At 40.5% G+C, this 22,731-nt stretch overlaps 1 protein-coding gene across 3 annotated transcripts in view; it reads left to right on the top strand.

Annotated features, from left to right (window-relative positions):
* Window positions 1-22,731, top strand: part of Pgant9 (polypeptide N-acetylgalactosaminyltransferase 9) — a 277,718-nt gene that overhangs the window by 91,207 nt on the left and 163,780 nt on the right. For 2 of the 3 annotated variants that reach the window (XM_076822772.1, XM_076822770.1), the window contains exon 3: window positions 20,503-20,579. The exons of the other annotated variant lie outside the window; for it this stretch is intronic. The gene's annotated coding sequence lies outside the window, so the exon portion shown is untranslated. The remainder of the gene's footprint in view (window positions 1-20,502; window positions 20,580-22,731) is intronic. 3 annotated transcript variants of the gene reach the window in all.

The following is a 22,731-nucleotide window of genomic DNA, read 5'->3' as shown; positions in this document are numbered from 1 at the left end:
AATCTTGTCCATCTCTGGCTTTGAGAGGGTCGTTTAGAGGAGCTTTGGGTAAGTTTGGGGAGGGTTTTTATATTTATTGGAGGGACCTTGGCTTGTTTGTTTTGTGTTAAGGAAATAGTGGTGAGGGTTTTCTTGTGACTGGAGTAATTAGTGGTGATGTGGTTTTCATTTGAATTGTTTGGAATTGTGTATTGTACTATATAGTACATACTTACAAAATCATTGTGTAGGTCCTCACGTTACTAACTCGGGGAGAAATCTTTGAGGGATTGGGATTTCAATGTGTGATAGCATACTTATTATTTTGTTGTAAAATAATAATTTAAAGCAGGCTTTATTGAGTCCTAGCACAGGCTTGATACATTCTTAACTAAAACCTAATTTAGAAGTGGCTAGATTTTTATCGTTGTTAAGTTGAGGTTAGACTTTAGTAGGAACATGTGAATTAGATAAGGTTATACTGTTATCGTTATTAGATCAAACGTTCGCGATAACATATATCTTGCTCGATGTTCTATTACAGTGATCTCCATTTCGAGTTTAACAGTCCTCAAGAGAACAGTATTTCACAAATCGTTTAATTTGAGGAACATCCACGTGTCATATTCTGAATTATATACCCTGTGTAACGTGATCACATTAGCGTACGAACTTTAAGCAACAATTTCCCCAGTTATTCGACTGGTAGGTACGTATCACTAATTTGCCTGCGAATAATCCTTTACTGGTATGTTTCGTAAATGAACCTGATAAACGGAATTCCGCGTATCCAACACTTTGCGCACGAGTAGCCCAATCATGTCGACTAATACCTGGCTTCTCTGTACAATGACTGTTTCACATTCTGTTGTTTCACCGTCGTAGAACTCGCGTTTTTGCGGTTAGACATTCGCAATACGCTCTCGTAATACCCTTGCATTATTGTAACGCAATCTTTAAGGTTTAAGGTACTATAACCCTGGATAAATTATTAAGCCAATCACTTGTTCTATTTTTATTTCTTCCTCGCAATTAAAATATCTTGGATTTCGTAATATTCCTAAATTCAGTGAACATGTTTTAAACCAAGGACAACGCAATTACTTTCTACTTCTCAATGAATATCACTACTTCTTCTCTGGGAAGTGTTCCCTCTACTTTTCGGAAGCCACTCTAAAGACTGTTACTTCCACTTTGCTGAGCAGTACATTCTAAATTCGACCATCATTTGCCTCACCTAAAAATTGAATTATCAAAGAATTCTGTGGATACGTTTGAAGAAAACAAAACGAGCCACTTTCGGGGCCATTTTTTACCTACAGTTCGATTCTATTCTGCCCTTTAGTGCGCGCGTCAGACAGAAGTGAACGCAGGGCGACAAAAAGCGCGGCGATTCGACGACAAATGCGTTTATCCGCGCTAGCATGCATTTACATTCCGCGGCGATAAATGTTACCATTGGGACGTAACGACGTTACGTTTCATCGACAATTTCGTTGCACGGATGACGAGCAATTTCTTGTCACCGCTTTTTCGATAGCTAGTTTCGCGCGAAACGAGATCCGCTGGGCGAGACGCTAGGGAAAATCTGGTTGGATCGAGCCGTTCGACGCTTTTCGCGAAATGGAGTTTAATCTCTGGAAGGGGGGCGGAGATTGTTGTCCCCTTTGCAACTTGTTATATCACAGCTATAACACCTTGTAATATTTCCTAACGAAACCCTAAAACGCAGAAACCCTTGTGGTACAAGTTGGTACAAATCTCAGTTCACAATCTCAAAAAATACTTGTGTATACAATTTCGTAAGAATTAGATATTTTTGCTTGCTAATTCCATCTTGTAATAATAATTATCGATTTGTTCGTGGGCATTAAGGTGGTCCTTGTATGTATGGTAAAAAATCACAGTTTTTAAAATTTTCTTCTGACCATCTCAGAAGTTTGCAAATAGAATTTCGTTTAAAATTTTGTTAAAATATATTAATGATTAAAGGTTGCTCAATGGCATTGAAATATTACGATTTTGGTATAAATTGATAGAAATTTTTGCAATAGAGACAAAATAATTTTATTAACTTTTAAGTGAGAGTATAACATTAAAATTCGGGCACACATCGCATAGAAGAAACGGATTTATAACGAGTGTGTACTGTATTGTGTTATGGCATAAGGCTTTATTTGCACATTTAAATTTCTCCCATCAGCAGCTCTCGAATCAGATGCAGACGCAAACCTTTGACGTACATTCTCCATATTCAGGTTGTTAAACGCATAGATAAAAGCATGGTTTCGGATTCTGATATATAAATATGGGCCCCGTTTCATTAAACTTGACAAGTGACAATTATGGAAAGTCGCAGTTGCCAAACGTGGTACATGCGAAATATAAAGTCCCTGAGCGAGCTTTATATATCAAAATATACAAATAAAAAACAAGAAGATATATTTTTTTAAATAGAAGATTTTAAGATGGTCAGAGAATAAAAATTTTAAAGTTGAAAAATAAGGACCACCCTAGGTGGGCATGCTCTACATCGAAGTTGTATTTTCACTACCCTTCAGGTGTCCCACATGTAGAACATACCGAATTTAGTGAAACCATTTATACCCCATCCACCGTACTAATTCAGTTTCGTGTTCTACTTAATTAAATCGAATTTCGTGTACATTCATTAACCCATTACACACAGTTAATATTGTCGTGCCATTTAAAGCGTTATTAGCGGCAGTTTTTCCATTTATAGAGGAAGATTTTTATTTGAATTTTCGTTCGGTTTAACACGATTGTTGAAATATCGACAGTGCATTACACCAGAAATCAAGTATTCGATATTTTCCAGCGGAAAGCAGTACCGCGTAAATAAAGAAATTGCTTTCCAATAATTCGAACGTATAATGTCGTGATTAAATTCTCGTCGAAATGAAGTGATGAACGTGGAACATGTTTGAAAGTCTATTTTCGTCGTTACAAATTATTTCAGCGTGTCCCAATTGATGCACAATGCCGCGTTCACGGGAATATCAATAAATCCATATATATGGGCAAATTGCAAAACATGTTATACTGTGGAGGAGGGTTAGTGGGGCACAAAAATGCCAGAAAAATTATTTTACGTCATTCGTGCTGGTAAATGGCTCTGCGTGAAACATTGCTGCGTTGGAAAACAGGGCATTCCACTGTACACTGACTTTGAAATATATTTTTCCATGTGTAGGTACTTTAAATAACTTTCATATTTGTCAGCGTAACAATGAATCATCACATTAATCGAGCACACCGAATGGAATTTATTGCAGCATAGAGGAAGGTGATGCAGGCATTAAATCATAATACTTCGCGTAAATAAACGAATTAATATTCACTCTAAGCAAATGCTGTGTACTGTATAATATATGTACCTACCTAAGTGTCTTCGTAAAAAGTATATCTAGATCTAATTCATCTGATTCAAAGATCTAAGCAGCAATACAATTTTTCTATTTTTTTTCGAGATCACGTGTCCAATACAATTACGAATTCCCGAATAACGTAATTTTCCAGTGGTCTTTCGGCTGGAAATTTTCGACAGAATTACTGCGAAATGCACTTAAACCAATATCAGGAAAATGTATTAAATTTCACGAGTGAAAATCATTCGCGTTCCAACTAATCGGTACCAAACAATAATCCTCTACATACCAAGCTGTACAACCAACTGTAGATTAGACCCTAGGTCGCTAATAACCCATACTAGTGGTTGATGCGACATTAAATAATGAAGAAAAAAATAAATAATCCTCTCATACGTTAATTCTGCAATTACTTCAAACAATATTATAAAATAATATCGAAGAGAAACAGCGGTGTGCCCCACTCGCACAAACGAGAGAAAGTGTTTTCCCGGCCCGCGGACCACGAGAATCCGTCCGAGGGAAATTCGATCACGATTTAAACAAGTCGAATGGCACTGAGTGGAAAGAGAATTGCGCTCCGGCAGGCAAGAACATTCCGTCTGCAATTCGGGCGATTGTGCTGCGACGGTGTTGGGAGGATGACAGGATGGTTTACCCGGTAGAGAAATGGTGGGCAGTGAAATGGGCAATTTTTCTCTGCGGGCCGAGCCGTCGAAACAGCGCGTCGAACATTTGCAAACACGTCGATTCACCGTTGCGCGTTATACTCCGGTCGTTTTTCCTCTTCCGGTCCGGAGTTATGAATTTTTGCGTCCGCCCACGACGAAAATCATTTCCTTCGTTCTCTGTCCCGCCCAGCCAGGCAGAATGAAACGAGAAACGTTTCGGCAACCCCTTCCTTCCAAACGGAAGTGCTCCCTCGTTGTTATCCTTTCGCTTAAAGCGCGTCGTTGAATACGAATTTGAAAATACCATATTCCATTGCAACGCGAAATGAATTCCGCTTCCAGCGGAATTTCCACTTCATTGGAACGTATGATCGTGGATTTAATCCGTGGTAGGTCTGATAATGGTTTCCCGGACGCTATCATATCATAAAATTTCGATTATCCAGCCCACCATGATCGTCCACTCAATTTACACGTCAACGAAGATTCTTCTCGTCACGGAAACGCGCACGCACAGAAATATCCTCTCTCTCTCTAATTTCAGTGTTATCAAGAAACTCGCTGTTTCATTTCGGTGTCTAGCTCTACGCTCGAGTCGGGTGGGTCGAAACCTTTAAATGCAGTATTGTAAGGGGGATTCTGACCAAAATTTTAGTTTGGAAATTTAAATTTGATTTTTGGGGGCGGTGGAGATCCAAATTTGAGTTTCGAGGGAGGGAGAAATCCATATTTGAGTTTTGAGGGAGGCGGTAATCCAAATTTTAGTTTTGGGGGTGGAGGAAATCCAAATTTGCGTTTTGGGGAAGGGGAAAACCAAATTTGAGTTTTGGGTGACAGGGAAATCCAAATCTTGGGATAGTCAAGGACGTTCATGAAAGGCCACAAATTTGGATTTCCCCCTCCTCCAAAAATCAAATGTGGATTTCCCCATCCCCAAAACTCAAATTGGAATTCCCCCTCCCCAAAACTAAAATTTTGATTTCTCCCTCCTTCTAAACTGAAATTTAGATATCCCCCTCTCTCAAAACTCAAATTTAGATTTCCCTCTCCCTCAAAAATCAAATTCAAATTTGTCCCACCTTTAAAACTCAAATATGGGTTCCCAAACTCAAATTTGGTTCAGAATCGCCCTTACTATACTACTAAATGCAATTCATATTTTTACGATCCCCATCAACGGCAGTTTCTCTTCCTCCTTCTCGCTGCAGAGGATTTTATGGAAGCCGTAAACGCGGGGAACAGCCTGTCAATTTATCCCTCTGACGCACGTCCCGGGTGCGTGCAGAAATTTCTGATTCACGGTTTATTAATCCGCCTACGACGACACAGATTAAAACACCGCTGCTGTACGGGCTGGGAGCTGCAACAAAACGTGGCAGTTTTATCGCTCGCTCGATACCCGGCAGTTCTTCGCCGTGGCATTATCTTCCTCTTCTTTTGGAGGAACGTCTGGGGAGCGAGTTGTTTTCTTTGGGACAAGAATGATTAGAAACTTTCCCTGCTGCCGTTTCCTTGGCGCAAAACGTCTCTCGGAATAAAAGGAATCGAGACTAGCTACGGCGAAATGGCAACGAGGCGGGGAGAAATCGTCGATGCAAATTTTCCCCTAGGGTCAAGACGGCTGCCCTGGTGCTTTATTCGGCTGGGTCATCCGTCTTTTCACGGCGGGGCTTCCTCTTTCTAATTTCGCCGCGACTCGCAGGAATATCGCGAACGTTGAGAATTCTCGCGATTTCTTAGCGCCCGTGGCGTTGACGAACGATAGTCGGCGGGATACAAAACAAGTGTCCCTGTCAACTTTTAATACGAACGGCTGTAATTTGCCTCAGCGGTGTCTTCCTTCTTATCCTTCAATCAATTTTAATTTTCTTTGCTGTCGGTACGCTCTCACTGGGAGTTTTGCGTTTTATTATTATTACTAATAGATGTGCTTGGAATTTTCATTTCTGTTGCATGTCTGTTGCGCTTGGAACTCTAGTGTAAAAATTTAGTATAATATGTATATTATATATTTCAGAGCAGGTCCTTCGATATTAGTTTTAGTAATGATCTGATTTCAATTTTTGTGTTTTATATAAGGTGTCTAAAATTTATGGAATGGATATATGCACGCGAACTCCTCGCGTCAAAGGGAATCGAGTAGTCTTCCTAAAACTGAGGAATTTTCTCTTTAGAATCATAAATATAATTCCTTTGAAACTCTGATAATTAATTGGCAAGATGGTTTTATGATTTATGATTTTATTAAAGGATAAGCCAATGAAACGATATCTCAACAGTCTGCAGAATCTTCAAAGGCAGAAGTGCTTTAAAACAGAAGAAGGAAAACGTTTGATGATGATTAACGACTTCCTTAAATATCGCGAATCGCGAGCCAAAGTGCATGTATTGGTTATACGCTCTTGATACGGTACTGGACCTCATTAATCACTGTATTCCCCTAGAAGCGGTTTCCGAAATGCGAACGTTAACAGGAATTTTCGTCGAGGATAATCTTTTTCCTCCTGTAAAGCGCCCTTTTCGCAACGTTAATTTTTTTTTTCAATGGTAATTCGCGGATACTTGAGGCGCATTCACGCCCTTATCTTTTGTTCCGGTTCAGTCGTTTTAAATCCCGATGGCGCCGTATTCTGCGCGCCTTCTTACGTCACCGTGATCGAGCATTAATCAACCGGCGTTTCCGAAGCTCTCTATCTTTTTCGCCGCGATGTACGCCATCATTCATTCGCGCGCCAGCTCCATTACAATTTTTCAGCTTTAGCGTCAATTTATGAGCGCAACTTTCATGGCAAAATAAAATCGTCCCCCCAGATCGGTGTATGCTTTATCGCGCACCATTTTTCTTTAAGCTCTTCGAGGGCGTTGCGTATGAAAAATCAAGGACGAAGTTTGCTTTAACTGGTATCATTCTCGTTTCACGATGGTTTGGAAAAGTTGTGATACTAAGCTCGTAGGGATGGGAAATAAATCACCTTCGCTCTCCTCACTTCCAAGTATATTACGCTGGGGAAATTGTGCATAGAAATTTTACCAGGACTCGGGAGGATCAGAAGGAGTTTATCATGATGATTCTATTGTCTTTTATATCGTATAATACTGATTACGTGGCGCTGGATACTTTATAAGACCCACGTTCTGAAGCAGAACTTGCTGCAGTTTATTTCTTTTCAGTTTCTGAATCCTTAATGCACGTTTCTCCATGCAGAAGTGTGCTAAAAGGTTTGTGTAGATGAGTTCAGTTACAGCCAACAACAGATAGCAGTATTAGATAAAATATTCCAAACACAATTTTTATTATTCGCAATGATACACAAATACAGCTTAAAAAGATTTTTGACATTATGACGTTTACTTTTTTTTTTAAATGAAATCCTAAAAATTACCGACTTTTTGAGCGATTTGATGAGAAGCTACCCTTAACCCTCGGTTGCCAAACCTCCTTTTTCGAACGTAGTTGTCACACTGGGTCAATTTGATCCAGTCAATTTTCAATCAGTTGTTATTTAAAAACTATTTGTTAAATTTAGTCGCAAAAAATCTGAGATACAGTTTGAACATTGTAGAATATATGCCCATCGTTAAAAGTTGACATTTAAAGTATCATCATGCTTAATTTTTTTTTTTTTTGAAGGAATAAGAGCATCGACAAAAAGTTTTTTGCTTAAAAAATCATAACTTTTTTAATTTTTAATATTTTTAGCTACAAATTTATAGTTATAGTCTACAGATATGCTGCTTTGATAAAAAAATAGTCCTATATCGGAGATTTAAAAAAAGGTATTTATTTAGCATACTAAATGGTCGCATCATTTGTGTTGAAAAACCTATGCATTTGCATAGGAAGAAAACATTTATTATTATTCCAAGAATACACAATTTATTTAACAAAGTATGTTAAATTAAAAACAAGTCTGTCGCAGATCGCCACAGTCATTGCATAAATAAGTACGTTGCCGGTCGCACATCGGGCGCAAGCATGTGGGACACTGCATTTGCGTCTCGTAATACAATAGCAAGCGTATCCTGATTGTCGTTTCATTAAAAAAAAAAACAATTCGTATGAAAATACTTCTATTTTCACTTTTGTGATTGCTCTCGGATACAAAAATGGCTGCATCCGATGTGGAGTAAAAACGGCGTTGTTGTCACACATGAGTCAATTTGACCCTACCTCAAATTTCGACGGTTTTTATACACGCACTGACATGACGCTTCCACACAGTCGGGAAGTATCTCTACTCGTAGAGGATACATGAAAATACTACTACACGGCGCCAGTAGTATAACTCTTAACGATGCGTCAAAGATATTTAATCGCAAAGTCGAACTCCGGGTCAATTTGACCCAGTGTGACAACCGAGGGTTAACTAATTTTTTGTCATCTCGAGGTTGGCCCAATTGACAACCACCTTGTCACCGCGTTCTATATTTCTATCCTCTTTAAACCAACATCATTTCCACCAAGTTCACCGGCCCGTTGCTTCATCCCCAGTCACAGAAGTGCCTCATGCGAAAAGGGGCCCAAGTGTGCATCTTGCGAGAGATCGACCTGGCGAGCTCACGCGCACGCAACAGTACCCAAAGTCGATAAAGTGTTGAGCCTGGTCGTGACCTAAAAAGGGAGGCGCCTGGGAGTCAGCGTGACGGCGTCGTCACCCAAAACGTCACAGACCCCGCGGAAACAATGAGGACAGAGCCATGGAACGGAACGACACTGCAACGACCGCTTACCTCGAGGACAATGAAGTTTATGCGGCGTCGAGTGCCGTTATCTTATGACGGCGCGGAGGATTAAGTTTCAAGCACCGACGGAGCTTGCACTTCTCGCCTGCTTATGGCGAATGCTCCGAAGCGTATTCGCATCCGAGTAATTCTCAGGCCACCCTCCGTTTCCCCCTCGCGGATATTGTCGGCATGATAAGCGGCTGTTCCGCTGGGTTCACGCTCCTCCGACGACTCTTTCCTTCTTACGTGACGATTTCTGTTTCCGGGGCGCTGGAACCATCGACTTTTACGCCCATGCTCCGCAGCGTCTGCTCGCGAAGGGCGAAGCGACAGGTGGACAGCTCGGGTGAAGGTGGCATCCTGTGTAATACGGTTTAATCGACTATTTGATAGGCTGTTTGTCATTGCGCCGGAATATTTGCTGCCTCCCGTTTGCAGATTTACTCTGGCACGCGCTTGTTATGCTTCCTTCTGTGCGTTGGGAGAAGGAAGGGATATTCATTTATTTACTGCTATGTTTGGAAAGTGTCTGTGAAAACTGATTAACCCTTAACTGGTATCCTGGGGTCGCTCGTGACCCCAAGCACCCAAAGTTCGATGTACAATTTTCGGTTGTCTAAGTTGGTAAACTGAATTTCTAATTAATTTTATGATAATAGTTTAATTTTCTACGCTTCTATTATTTTCTACATTACCTAAGATGAAAATATTCATAGTGGTTGCTCTAGTGTCGACTTTACAAATTTCTGTGTCCCTTTTTATTTGGGGTCTGCCACGACCCCAGTATACCAGTCACGTTAGCCAAAAACAGTATACCAGTTAAGGGTTAAGTAGGATTGGTTAGAGAAACATTTGTGGATGATTAAGACGCACTGTTCTATTAGGAAGATCGTTGGTCCTTGGTTTCGGATTTTACTCAAGGTGATTGCTGTAGAAGGGAAACGACAGTTGAAGAGTCCTTGTAGAAAACACTGTAAGAGCCAAAATTAAAATTTTTTATCGGAAAATACTCTACTGTGCCAATGGTAATACCATAGTACAGAATTTTAATGGAATTTCTCTTTGTAAATAAGTTACTAATAGGGTAGATGTCCCATTTACTGTCAGTGTCCCTATTACTGCCACTTTATTTATTTCACTTTAAAAAAATGTAACGTATAAAGAATAGACGTATAAAGAGTGTACTGTAATAATAAGAAAAACAGTCCCAATTTTGTGATAAATTCTTTTTTACACTATTCTTTATACGTTGCGTGTTTATTAAGCAAAATAAATGAAGTGGCAGTAATAGAGACGCTGGCAGTAATTGGGACATTTACCCTAGTGATAAAGATGGTACCCTATGTTCAACATCACTTCTGCAGAAAGCAATGTACCTAAGAGCCAATTAAGCGATAGATAAACAGGATTGGCTCTTACAGTGTTTGTAAATTTTAATTTTTTATTTTACTTTTTTGAAGTTCTTTATGTTGGCTGTTACAGTGTTTGCAAATTTAAATGAATGGCACATTCAGTTTACTCCACCACTAAGAGGTGGCACATACAGTGTTTTCTACATGAACTCTTCGGATCTTTTTTATGGCTGCAATGTAAGCATTCTAGGGCTCTTGATACCCGGGTTCTCGGTTAATCGGGTGGTACCCGGTTACCCGGGCGCTACCCGGGTCTGCGGGTACTACGGTTACGGGTACTCGATACTCGTATGATACGGGTAACACAGTTCGACAGCCATCTCGGGCAGCAAACTTCACGCTCGTCGCAATCGCTTTCTTCTCTCCCCTGTCACGCAAAGTACTATTACTGGGTTATGGCCATATAAGAAAGGATTTAAAAGGAAATTTGCAAGATAGAAGACAACGAAACGCGTGTATAATTGTATGTAAAAAACGAATTTTTTTATATATGAATGAAGATCCAGAATGAAGCGACTGAACTTACTACTAAAACATTACATGTGCATTGTACACAAACGTTACGAAATACAATATTTTAATTTTCTATTTTTTATTTCATGTTGAAATATTTTACGGATTACAGATAAATATAAGACAGGTGTAATGTTTCTTACGATCCACTGCAATAACCGTATAACACGAGTATCGGGTAATCGTAACCGTATTACCCGCAAACCCGGGTAGCACCCGGGTAACCGGGTACCCGCGAAAAGTAAGAGTCCTAAAGCATTCCTATAGCCAAACAAATGTTCAGCTCTATACATTCTCTATCACGTTCATAAAGCTTTACATCCTCGTTATAAAACAGCCTAAATAACTCTCCAACTAGCAGCCAACAGGGTTTAAATTACCTATTTAAAATCTCTTACCAAAACTATATACTTCTCAACACAGATAAAACAGTTTTACATTCCCTAAACATCCAAGCACAATCCCTGAATTAAAAAGTCCCACGCGTGCATCTGCAATAATTCTAAACAAACCCTGCCCTGCGCGAAACCCATTTTACGTCTTTGAAATTAGTGAATTCCTATTAGAATTCAGCTCATGAATGGTTATCGGTACCGTTATCGTCTAGCAGTAGCTCAGCCTCGGCGAAGATCAAGAAATTACGTTGCCAGCGTCGCTGGACGCAACGAAACGCGGCTTGCAGCGGGGAAGCTAGTTCTTGGGGACGTCGTAAAAAGTGGTTCGACGTTAATGGCCCGGTAAAGATTACGGAGGGCAGCTCGTGACGAGAAGCAAAGGACAGAGTGCCGTTATTCTTCGAGGCGCGATGCACCGATATCGCGGCTCTTCGGCTGCTATCCCACGGGGTGGGCGAACTTCTGGATGAATTATGCATGACCCCTCTCTCTTGTACCCCGTGATAACCGGCGACTACAGCCACAACACCCCCCTTTAGCCACGCCTTATTTAATAATAACGACACTTTCGTTCCATCGTCCCTTATCGACGTTTCGTCATTTCGCGGAGCCTGTACAAGAGCCCGTTATCCGCGGATAGGTGACTGAAAGTCTCGTAAAACGGATGTTACTGTGACCCAGTCGCATCCTCCGTCATCCTAGCTATTGGCCAAGACGGGGGTCGCGAGGATAATCGTGCAGTGGGTGAATCAAATTATTTATTAGAGCCACTTATATAAATTCGTGATTTTATATTGACCCTAGTTACACTGAATTTTTATTTTTTTTTATGAAGTACATATTGATGTTTGCATGTTGCAAATATACACTTGACTGATTTTATTCCCACACAAACACAAAAAATATTTTTCGTCCTGTGGCTCTAATAATTTGATCACCCACTGTATGTTTTAAATGAGAGATGCAGGTGGTTCAGGGGAAATGGCTTAGAATTTTTTGGTGATCGAGGAAGGGGAGGGATTGTAGAAAAAATGTTAGGTTTTTCGTTAGGTATTGAAGTGATTTTGTTTGAATAATTAAAGTTTATAATTGTTTTCAGAGAATTAAATTCGTAGAATAAGAGGAATCATTTCTTTCACTTTTTGTACAGTTTTTCAACTGTTTTTATGTATTAGAAGTTGGTATAGAGCAGGAAGGTTGCTTACAGAGAGTTCTGCCGCTGCTTGAGTGTAGATGTGACAAGACCGACGCTTAACAAGAAAGCTGAAGGGTGAAATGCTTAAATTGGTAAATTGTTTGCAAAGAAATTCTTTGGAATTTCGTTTGAAGTTGCTTGTATACAAACTCAAAATTTAAAAGTAATTGCATGATTGTAGAGTCTTTAGTGAGAGCTAAATTCCCATCTTTCCTGCAGTAAAGGGGAGCCCTTTAAGCGTTAGAATACGGCTTAAAATGCTTCCTTTGACTGTGACGCACCTTGTGCACCAAGAATTGCATCCCAGGTCACGTCGAATGTTGTGGAATTACTAAATATTGTCCCTGGCTATTAATCTATTCACAGTCTATTATTCTGCTTGCAGCTCTGCTGAATTTTTCTTCGTTATAAGATACTTTGAAATAAAGAATTCTAAAAGTTGTAATTGCTTCAGCAAATGTTCCATAACAATTTTCAAATATGCACCACTCTTTTTGTTTCGAGGAAAACACATATTAAAAGTGTAAAAATTGCACGAACAAAATATGAAAATGGTAGCTTATAGATCTGAGATAACACTTATGGATTTTGTGCGCTGAAAACAAATCCGCAAACCGTTTGTCGCCTTCACCCTTAATTTTTGAGAAATTCGATTTTGAAAAAAAATGCAAATATTCAAGTTTGAACACCTTTTGTATCGAAACGGTATTAGTTACTCGGTTGCATGTTGCGTAAAATTATTCTATAAACCCTCCCGAATACAACGATATAAGTTATTGGTGCATTATGAACATTTAAATATGTTTAAACAACGATCAAAGGGGAAAGAACATCCGAAATGTACCCACTTTTGCAGATATCTTTAAATTTATTTCCAAAACTAAGGGTCTAGCAGAAAATCTGACTGCTCCACGCGATGCGGCAGACATTTTTCCTTTGGAAGGCATCAACAGAAGTGTTAAGTCACGTTTTGTTTTCAATACAGAAGCGAAATAGTTTGGCAAAACGTGCGGCGTCGACAGTGGTAGTCTTGCCAAACTCTTTCGTTTCTGTAGTGAAAACCATGAGCGTTTTACCACTTCTGTTGATGGTTTCCGAAGAAAAAATGTCTGCTGCATCGCGTGGAGTGGTCAGATTTTCTCCTAGACCCTTAGTTTTGAAAATAAACTTAAAGATATCTGCAAAAGTGGGTGCATTTCGAGTGTTCTTTTCCCTTTGACCGTTGTTTAAACATATTTAAATATTTATAATGCACAATAACTAATATCGTTGTATTCGGGAGGGTTTATAGAATAATATAACGCAACAAGCAACCGAATAACTATTACTGTTTGAACACAAAAGATGTTCAAAGTTGAAAATTTGCATTATTTTTTCAAATCGAATTTCTCGAAAACTGAGGGTGATGACGACAAACGGTTTGCGGATTCGCTTTCAGCGCACACAAATCTGTAAGGAACGGCTATTGAATGTTACAGAACAGAAAAAAAGTTCAATTTTGTTGGACAGTGTAATGTATGAGTAACTTTTTAGCGTGAAAATTCAACTATTTCGAAGCTATGCCATTTCTACAAAGTTTTTTCAGAAACATTGTTTTTGGACGTATATTAAGGGGATTAGAATTGTAATACTATATCGCACTATAAGAATTCTGTCTCCTCTTCCTTATAGTGGCTACGAAGTCGACCAATTTGTAAGACATGCCACAAGTGCCTCTCAATTACAGACAATTACTCTTCACCAACAGGTAGCGAATAAGTAAATTTCCGTAATTACCACGTCAGACACGCCTAAGTGCACGAACTGTTGGCTCAAAGGAGAACTTAAACGTTTGAACAGCGACCGAACCTTTTTTTTTTGTTCACCCTTGGGACGTAAAATTACACATTCGATCGTTACCATCGAACACATCGACAGGCGGTGGCGGACTGAGCGAGTAAACGGGGGGATCTCTTAATCAAACTCGAACGTAAATTGCCCAGCTCCTGACGTTTATTCCAGCTTCATTATTAACGTTGCGCAGGCTGTTTGGATGTTTGCACGTGGAAAGCCGATTCGTTTGATTCGTTTTGATACCCGTTCGACTCGATTTCCGTAGGAGCTTGCAATTTAACTGCAAGCCCTTTTCCTGTTTACTCTGATCCTAAATTGAAAATTGGTAAATCGACCTGACCGCCACCAACGACCAGACTCCACCTTCCGTTCGATAGTCGTCCATCTTTATCGACGTGCCAAATTCTGCCCTTTTCGATGCCAACTTCTCGAGCATTTCAAATTCAAAGATGATTCTAAATGAAAGCTTGATTGCCTAGTTATTTTGTATTTTATTATTTTAGGTAGCGCACTTATCTGTATACACTTTTTTTATCCTAAAGGGTTTTCCCGTAGATAATAATAATAATAATAATAATAATAATAATAATAATAATAATAATAATAATAATAATAATAATAAAATAATAATATTTCTTATTTTAATATTGTCGGCTTTCACAGTGCTCCTTCTAGCTTTACACCAGTGATTCCCAACCGGTGGGTCGCGAAGTGTTTTCTGGAGGGTCGTCACGGCTTTTTTTTAAAAATATTATTAAGTTAGAATTATATTCTGAAATACAAATTTTTAACGTGTTTTCTTTATTAAATTTACCTTACATTATATGGGGGTGAATGCCGCAGGTTTTTTGAATATAACAAAAGGGGATCGCGACTCAAAAAAGGTTGGGAAATACTGCTTTACACATTGATGCATCTTGCCGAAACTGAAAATGATCTTTCATCCTCCACTTTACGATAAGATATCCGTGCAAGTCTGCTAAATAGAACCCGAGACGATTCGGTTTTACCGTCGATCTTTCTCCCACCCTCGACTACGCGTTTAACCCATTAGGTTAATCCCACTTGAAAAATCAACTGCAGATCCTCGGCAATTGTATTTTCTGGTCAAACACTGATCTCGAATGTATCAATATTGATCCCAATGAAATATTTCAACAACTTTCGATACCCGAGAGAAGAAATAGTAAAGGATATTAATTTTCAGTGAAAATTTTCAATAAACTGTAATGCATCTCGATCAAAGTTAGGTATATTGCGTAGAAGGATACTTGTTCCCTTTCCTTTTGCTTCTCCACGACTCTCGGAATCCTTGCAAGGATGATTAATTACCCACTGGATTTCTCTAATTTCCTTCTCGATTTTCTCCTCAATTATAAGTTCTCTAATTGCACTCCTTCTATTCTGCACTGAAGCTGTTTCCACACTAAAAGTGTACCAAAGCTTCACTACTACCTCGGCGTTCCTCCAACCACCGAACAAAGTTCCTGCTGCCTTTCTGAAAGCTATTTCAACTGTATCAGAGAATCACCCAGGCCAAGGAAACCTATAGAATCCAGACAGAAGAAGCTCCCCACATCCTTTTCCCGAACGCAAAAATAATTCCACTTCAATCACAGACCCGGCGACGCTCGACGTCTCCCCCAAACGCCACACCATCCAGCCGGGAGTCATTCCAAAGATTTCCCATCCAGCAAAGCATCGATGAACTCGCAAATGGTATTAGCGAAATCACTCGGAAGCAGCGAGGAAAAGGGATCTTCCACGGTCGGTCGGATCCATCCTCCCCCATCGCGCTTCCTCGAAGGGAGAAGCGAATTCAAATGTTCTTCGGTAATCTTTGCCTCTCCCCCTCGGTCCTTACATCCGTCCGCCGCTTTCAGCCGCGGATTTCGCCCGAAATCTTTCGATAATTGCTACCCCCGACTGTCACGAGGCGCGGGGCCCGCGAAAGCTGGGGAAACGCGGGATTTTGCAGCGATCCAGCGACAGGGAGCTTGTTTGGCAAGGGTCGAGTTCTGGCCGCGGTACTCGCGTATCCACCGGTGCTCTTAATCGGTTTGATTCGCAGCGATGAATACGCCGCTGCGACAAATTGCTAGGATCACGTTCGGGGGCAGCTACGCTCCGCAAATCCGCTTTCAAACGTCCCGGGCGTAGCAAGGGACAGGGGATTGCGGTGTATCGGGTTGAAAGGAAGAGTGAGAGGAGTGGGAAGGGGCTTAAAACCTAGTTGGACGGGGGACAAAAAAAAAAAGATTCGACAAATAACCGCGGTGGCGATGGCGCGGAATTCGACTCATTTTTTGACGAGGAGTTTTCCCTTGCAGCTCCTAGTCCACCCTCCTATCGTCCCCCTCCCCTTCGCACTCTTCTTTTTCGTTTGGAAAGTTCGCACAGAGGGGTGTGCGCTTGTTGCATTTTGTTCACGGTCGCGTTGCAGTTATCACCGGCGGAGCTGCATATCCGCGCGAAATTGCCTTCGCCGCGACGCACGGTTAAGTAAGGGAAGTTCCTCCACGCCGGAAGTTTTCGTTTCGCGAGAGGCGAGCAGGATTGCGGGGTGTATGAGAGTGTTAAGGTGGAAGAGGAAGCAGACGTTTGTACGGTTTGTTTTTTATCGCTGTCATGGGGGTGTTTGATTAGGTTCTTTCTTGGCTCGCGTGAGGACGTTTGTGAAGGTTTGAAAGGTGGAAGGAATGTTTTTAAAGGACTTGAGAATAAATATCAGAGTGCTCAGTGTTAAATATAATATGCAACAAAATGACAGTTATTAGTTTGGGAAATTCGATGAAGGTAGTGATCTATTTTTTTTTAGATGTTCAACATTTTAAAGTTTTAGTGAATCTTATTCCTTATCAAACACAGTGAAATGTGAAATGCAGAACCTTCATTATTCGCTCTTCGGAATTAACATTCGACCCGTAACTTAACACTTTTCCCATGTTCACAGAACTTACAAGGGAAGATAGGCAGCATGGAAATCCAGAAAATTATGCCACTTTGTGTGCAAGTAGAGTAGTTCATCCGTAACACAAACGTATTTTTTTTGTGGTGGCATAATACGGTTTTAGAGGGTGAAATCACCTCTTGAAAAAGTGCAGAATTTTCTATTTCGTGGAATATCTCGAGAACAGTGAGAGATATCGAAAAGAAGTTTAAACAAAGTTGCATCTTTTTTTAAATATACAAAATTGCGTGAAAATTATTATCTTACTTCTCAAATTTCCCCACCACTAATCCTTAATTCGATAATTATTTTATGCAATTTTGTAGTTTAAAAAAAGTTGCACCTTTTGTTTAATCCTCTTTTCGATATCTCTCACCGTTCTCGAGATATTCTACGATATATAAAGAAAACTCTGCATTTTTCAAGGGGTGATCTCACCCCGTAAAACCGCACTATGGCACTAACAAAAAGGAGGTTTATGTTACAGATGAAATTCTCTACTTGTGCACAAAGTTGCATAATTTTCTGAAATTCCGGGTTGCCTAACGTCCCTTGTTAGTTATTAATTATCATTTCTCAATTGATATTCACCTCATAAACCATAATGGAACCGCGTAAATTCTATAAGCAATTGTTCGATCTCCTGTTAATTCTTTATAAAAAAAAAAACAGTGAATATGTCCCCAAAACGCCCGGTCGTATCGTTCTTATCACCCCCTCGATCTTAACGGGACAGATTAATTTCTAAGCGTGTAAATAATTCGCGCGGCGGTAAACGTGACTTTGACTCGAACGATGAACGGCGGGGGTTGCTCGCCCCGAAAAGAGGCTTTTTGAATCCAGCTTGCGGATATTAAACGGCGAGGGCCGCGAAACCTCTGGAATCGTGCAACTCCTGGCTCGTTGCAGGCAATAACAACAAAAAGGGAGAGGATAGCGGAGGCATCGGGATTATGCTGGCGCGACACGCGCAAGCATTTCCGCCAGTCGTGTGGCCTCCTTGATTCCGCGGAGTGAGCCGTTTGCAGAGCCTTTTTTTTACCAGCGTGTAATGAAAAATTGCGACCGCGTTTCCATCCCCTAAGTAAGACCCTGGACGGAGCACCAGCAGTTTCGCGCGTCCTCGTATAAAATACATGTACAAGCGAGCGTTTATAATTTCACGCTTGGAAATAACACGGCGGGAAAGCTTGAAAATGGCGGCCAACGGCCGAGATTCACGCTGGACGCGTTCTAGGAAGGTGCTCGAGGATTGCGATGTGCATTGGGTGTGCCATGGGGCATGGTTCTTTTTACTGTGTTTGAAAATAAAAACTTGTGGGGCCCGTTGTATGGACACTTTGAAATTACTCGTTCGTGGTAGGAGAATTTAATATTCTAAGGAAAATTTCGGCCTGATTTGCTGAGTGGTTATTGGCGTTTTGTTAATAATAATAATACTGAGGGCTTCGTTGCGTACAGAGTGAATTAGAATGTATTACTAAAGAAATAGGATAAAAAATACAGAATGTGGTGCAATGGGCCAGGCACAACTCACTGCTGCTACAATTAACTTAAGGGTTGAGTTGGGCATTAACTAAATAAAAAATTACTTAAATAACGGATCGAATAAAAGTTACTTTTACTTTAGATTGTTCGGCGAAAAAAGTTAATTTTTTTATTCGTCAAGTTTAAATTTTTCAACGTTAACTGAACCCGGGTTAACATTATTCGACACATGACGAATAATTCTTCCAAATTTTATTGGTTATTCGAGATTTTTATTTAAATACAAATTTTGCCCATCTCTGCTTAACGTAACTATGCTATAAATGGCAAGTTTATGTATTATTTAACGGATTTCTGGAACTGTATCTAGCTTCTGGGTTATCTGTGACACTGACTGAATAATAGGGCAGAGCGATACTATATAATCGAAAATTTAAATTTGAATTTTCAGGTGGCCTGGGTGCGGAATAGTTATCTTTTGATTAACCAAACACAACTGTAAACAAATATTGGAAAAATATTCATTTCTGCAGGTTTCTTTTTCCCTTAAAAATGTAAAAATTCACAGTGTGAATTTATTTGTACACTTTTAAGAGAAAAAGGAAAATGTAAAAAGTCACAATGTGAATCTTATTTTTTACAGTTTTAAGAGAAAAAGGAAAATGTAAAAATTCACAATATGAATCTTATTTTTTATAGTTTTAAGAGAAAAAGGAAAATGTAAAAATTCACAATGTGAATCTTATTTTTTACAGTTTTAAGAGAAAAAGGAAAATGTAAAAATTCACAATGTGAATCTTATTTTTTACAGTTTTAAGAGAAAAAGGAAAATGTAAAAATTCACAATGTGAATCTTATGTTCTACAGTTTTAAGAGAAAAAGGAACCTGCAGACTTGAATATTTTCCAAAAATTTTTTACAGTAGTGTTTGGTTAATAAAAAGACAACTATCCCACACCCAGGGCAACTGAAAATTCAAATTTAAATTTCCGCCTATATAGTATCGCTCCGCCCTACCGAAGAAGTCCCTGTGTCGTTTAGTTTGAAAGCCAACATTGAACTGAAAATAGGATCGTTAACAGCATTTCTGCCTTGCTGCAAGAGAATTCCCGAAAACACCGCCACTTGTTATATCAGGTCTGCAGAATCATTATAAGAATGCACGCCTGGATTTCCCCATACATGGAACTTGTAGTTTTTCCTGCTGCCTCTCGTGTCCGCGCAAGACGGAGGTAAAATTTCAAAGGGGAACAATGAGGCTTTGTGCCCGCACAGATAAGCCGGATGAAATTTAAAGCTGTCCATTTTCTACTCGAATTTAATTTGCAGGGATAGTGCTTCCTCCTCCGTGACATGTCAACTTCTCCATCTAATTCTGCCCGTTATTCTCGCATGCTTATAGGAAACGCAAGAAGCGGGCATGATTTAGGGCCCGACGCCGGAATCGCCGGCGAAAGTGAAAACGTTGATGTTTCACTTTTGAAATTACGATGTTTTCCCGGGGATTTCGCGGAACCGGAAATTATAAAATGTTCGTGCGGGGCGTGCACGATCGTTCCTCGAGATTACACGTACACGCTCGCAAATGTAAGATTCCGCGATATTGCCGCCGTATTCCGTATGCGGGTTTGCACCGGCGAATATCCTATCTATGGTTTATGAGCACTTAAATCTTAAGAATGAAATAGCACGTGACATTTTATGCTTGCATCGTGGCGCTAGCGTGAACGGAAATATTTTATTTTTCCGATCCAAATTGCTTTTTCTCACAACACCTATCTGTCATCCGTTAACGTTACACATTCCTATGCCATGATTCACCGCGGCGATATTTCTTAAAAATCTATTCGCGTTACGAAGCTTGTATATCGTCGAGGTATTTTCATATTTATGCCATTATTTGGTCGACGAAACACGATGCACTGACAAACAGTGATTTCTTTCTGTTTCAGATAAAGCGATCGGTAGTGGGTGCTCAGTGGCAAGGCGATCACCTGCGCGCTCAGAGACTTGAAGAATCAATTTTTAAGTAAGTGTTCTAAATACTAGTTGGAGAATGTCTAAAGTTACTTTTGCTGTCGATTGAAAGTATCATCACCTCTTTAACAAGTACACTTAGATCTCAGATCTGCTGCTAGAAAGGAGCTTCTATCGCAGACTGCTTCAAACACGTAGAAGCAACAGTCGTTTCTGTTGCAAATAGAATGAACATACAAAAAAAAAATGAGAAAGCAAGAGTTCAATAATGTTACAGTAAAAAATGTGTGAAAGCAACTGTTTTGGGGGCAAAATTCATTTTATTTTTCAACGTAGTCTCCTTTTAGCTCGATACACTTCGTCCAAAGTTTTTCCAATTTTTGGATCCCTTCTAAATTATTATTATTATTGCTCCAACCCTTCAAAATAGGCGTTTGTTTCGATGATCTCGCGTTGGAGCTAAATCTCTTTCCAGCGAGCCATTTCTTTAAGTTGGGAAGCAGGAAATAGTCGCAGGGGGTTAAATCTGGAGAATATGGTGGATGTGGGAGCGATTCGTATCCTAATTCATGGAATTTTGCCATGGAGATGACAGTCGTTTGAAGTTGTCACACGTGTGTGTTTATGGTCAATTCTGAACAACCGAGGTACCCATCTTGCGGAAAACTTTCTCATATAAAAATGTTCATTCAAATTCGTCTGCACCCGTTCGATCGAGATGCCCAGAGCCTCGCCAATCTCGCGCAGTTTCAATCTCCGATCATTCATTACCATATCGTGGATTTTCTCAATCATTTCTGGTTTGGTGATCTCAATTGGGCGACCTGGACGTCATAAACGCTTGTACAGCCGCGTTTAAATTCAGCTGCCCAATATTTTATTGCTGCAAACGAAGGTGCAGAGTCCCCATATACTTCGATACTCAATTTTATCAATTTTTGTAAAAATACAAAACTGGCTGAAAATTTGACAGTCGTCACTTGAAGCATGGCATTTACGAAAAATGGCATTTATTTAATATTAGTAACGCCATCTCTTTCGAGGCCAGGTACTTATCATACGACCCTCGTACGGGGAAGTAAGTACATGTATAAGGGGAATTATATAGACAGATAATATAGATAGAGAGGAAGTAGGTATATATAAAGGAACTTCTTCTTCTTCTTCTTAACGCCATCTCATCATAAGGTTGACAACATCTGTCCAACAGTTTCCACTGCGATTCGAATTAGGAAAATTGCCTGCCTTCACACCCCACGAGAATTCGCTTCCCCATAACGAATTATTTCCTCTCCAGCTTCACCGCCAGCAACACACCACCCTGTGCATCAAACGCTCAACAACAATAACACAGAGTCGCCTTCTGAAATCATTCCGAAGCCCCTTCTCTAAACCCCCATCCACCGCGAAGTTACAGATTGTCACTAGCAAATTGTACGTTAACCTCGCGGAAAGCAGGTTGGAGGTGACGCACAATACGGTATTGTCAGCGTATAAAACCGCCTATTACGTATCCCGCGAAGCGTCGAGCCGCTGAATAGGGGGCCGGTCTGATAACAAAACTCGTCTGGACGAGGGATATTAATGCCCCTGCGAAGACGGCTTTAATAAGTCCGCGACGTAATGAAAACCATTCATATAAAAGTTTCCTCCGCGGGGTGACGCTTTAATTGAACGCGGCCACGAAGAGGTCTCAGCCACCTTCATCCCCCTACTTCTTTCTTATGCCGAGCTGTAACAAGATGTCAGAGATTACCCGCCTAGCTTTCCGTCTTTCCCACCTATCCCCCATCCCAGACTTCCCTTCCACCACCCCCCCCAGACCTTTTTCTTCCCCAGTCGGAGTCCGCCATTACTTTTATGCCCCTTCGTGACTTTCATTAAAAATTTTCTGTTGGCCGATCCGATGGAGTCGCTTCCTGGGAACGTTTCAATTGATATCGAGCCTACCATTCAATCGGGAACAAAGGGAGGAAAGAGAATCGTGGTCGGAGCTTCATCGGCGAAATCGGGGCCGACGGTTTTTCTTCCCCTGGTGGAGGGGGGGGGGGGGCTGAGGCATTAAGGGATCCAGGCTTTCAGATTGGAGGTGTAAATGCGGGTTTGATGGGAAATTTCTGATGGCCGGCCACCGACAATGAGAGTAATACTCGGGAGCAGGGCGCGCCTTCCAGTCGAACGGAGGGGTGTAGTCTGGCTAGTTG

Source organism: Andrena cerasifolii, chromosome 11, assembly GCF_050908995.1.
Source record: "Andrena cerasifolii isolate SP2316 chromosome 11, iyAndCera1_principal, whole genome shotgun sequence".
NCBI lineage: Eukaryota > Metazoa > Arthropoda > Insecta > Hymenoptera > Andrenidae > Andrena > Andrena cerasifolii.
The sequence above is the reverse complement of the archived record's forward strand: the minus strand, read 5'-3'. Positions and strand labels throughout refer to the sequence as shown.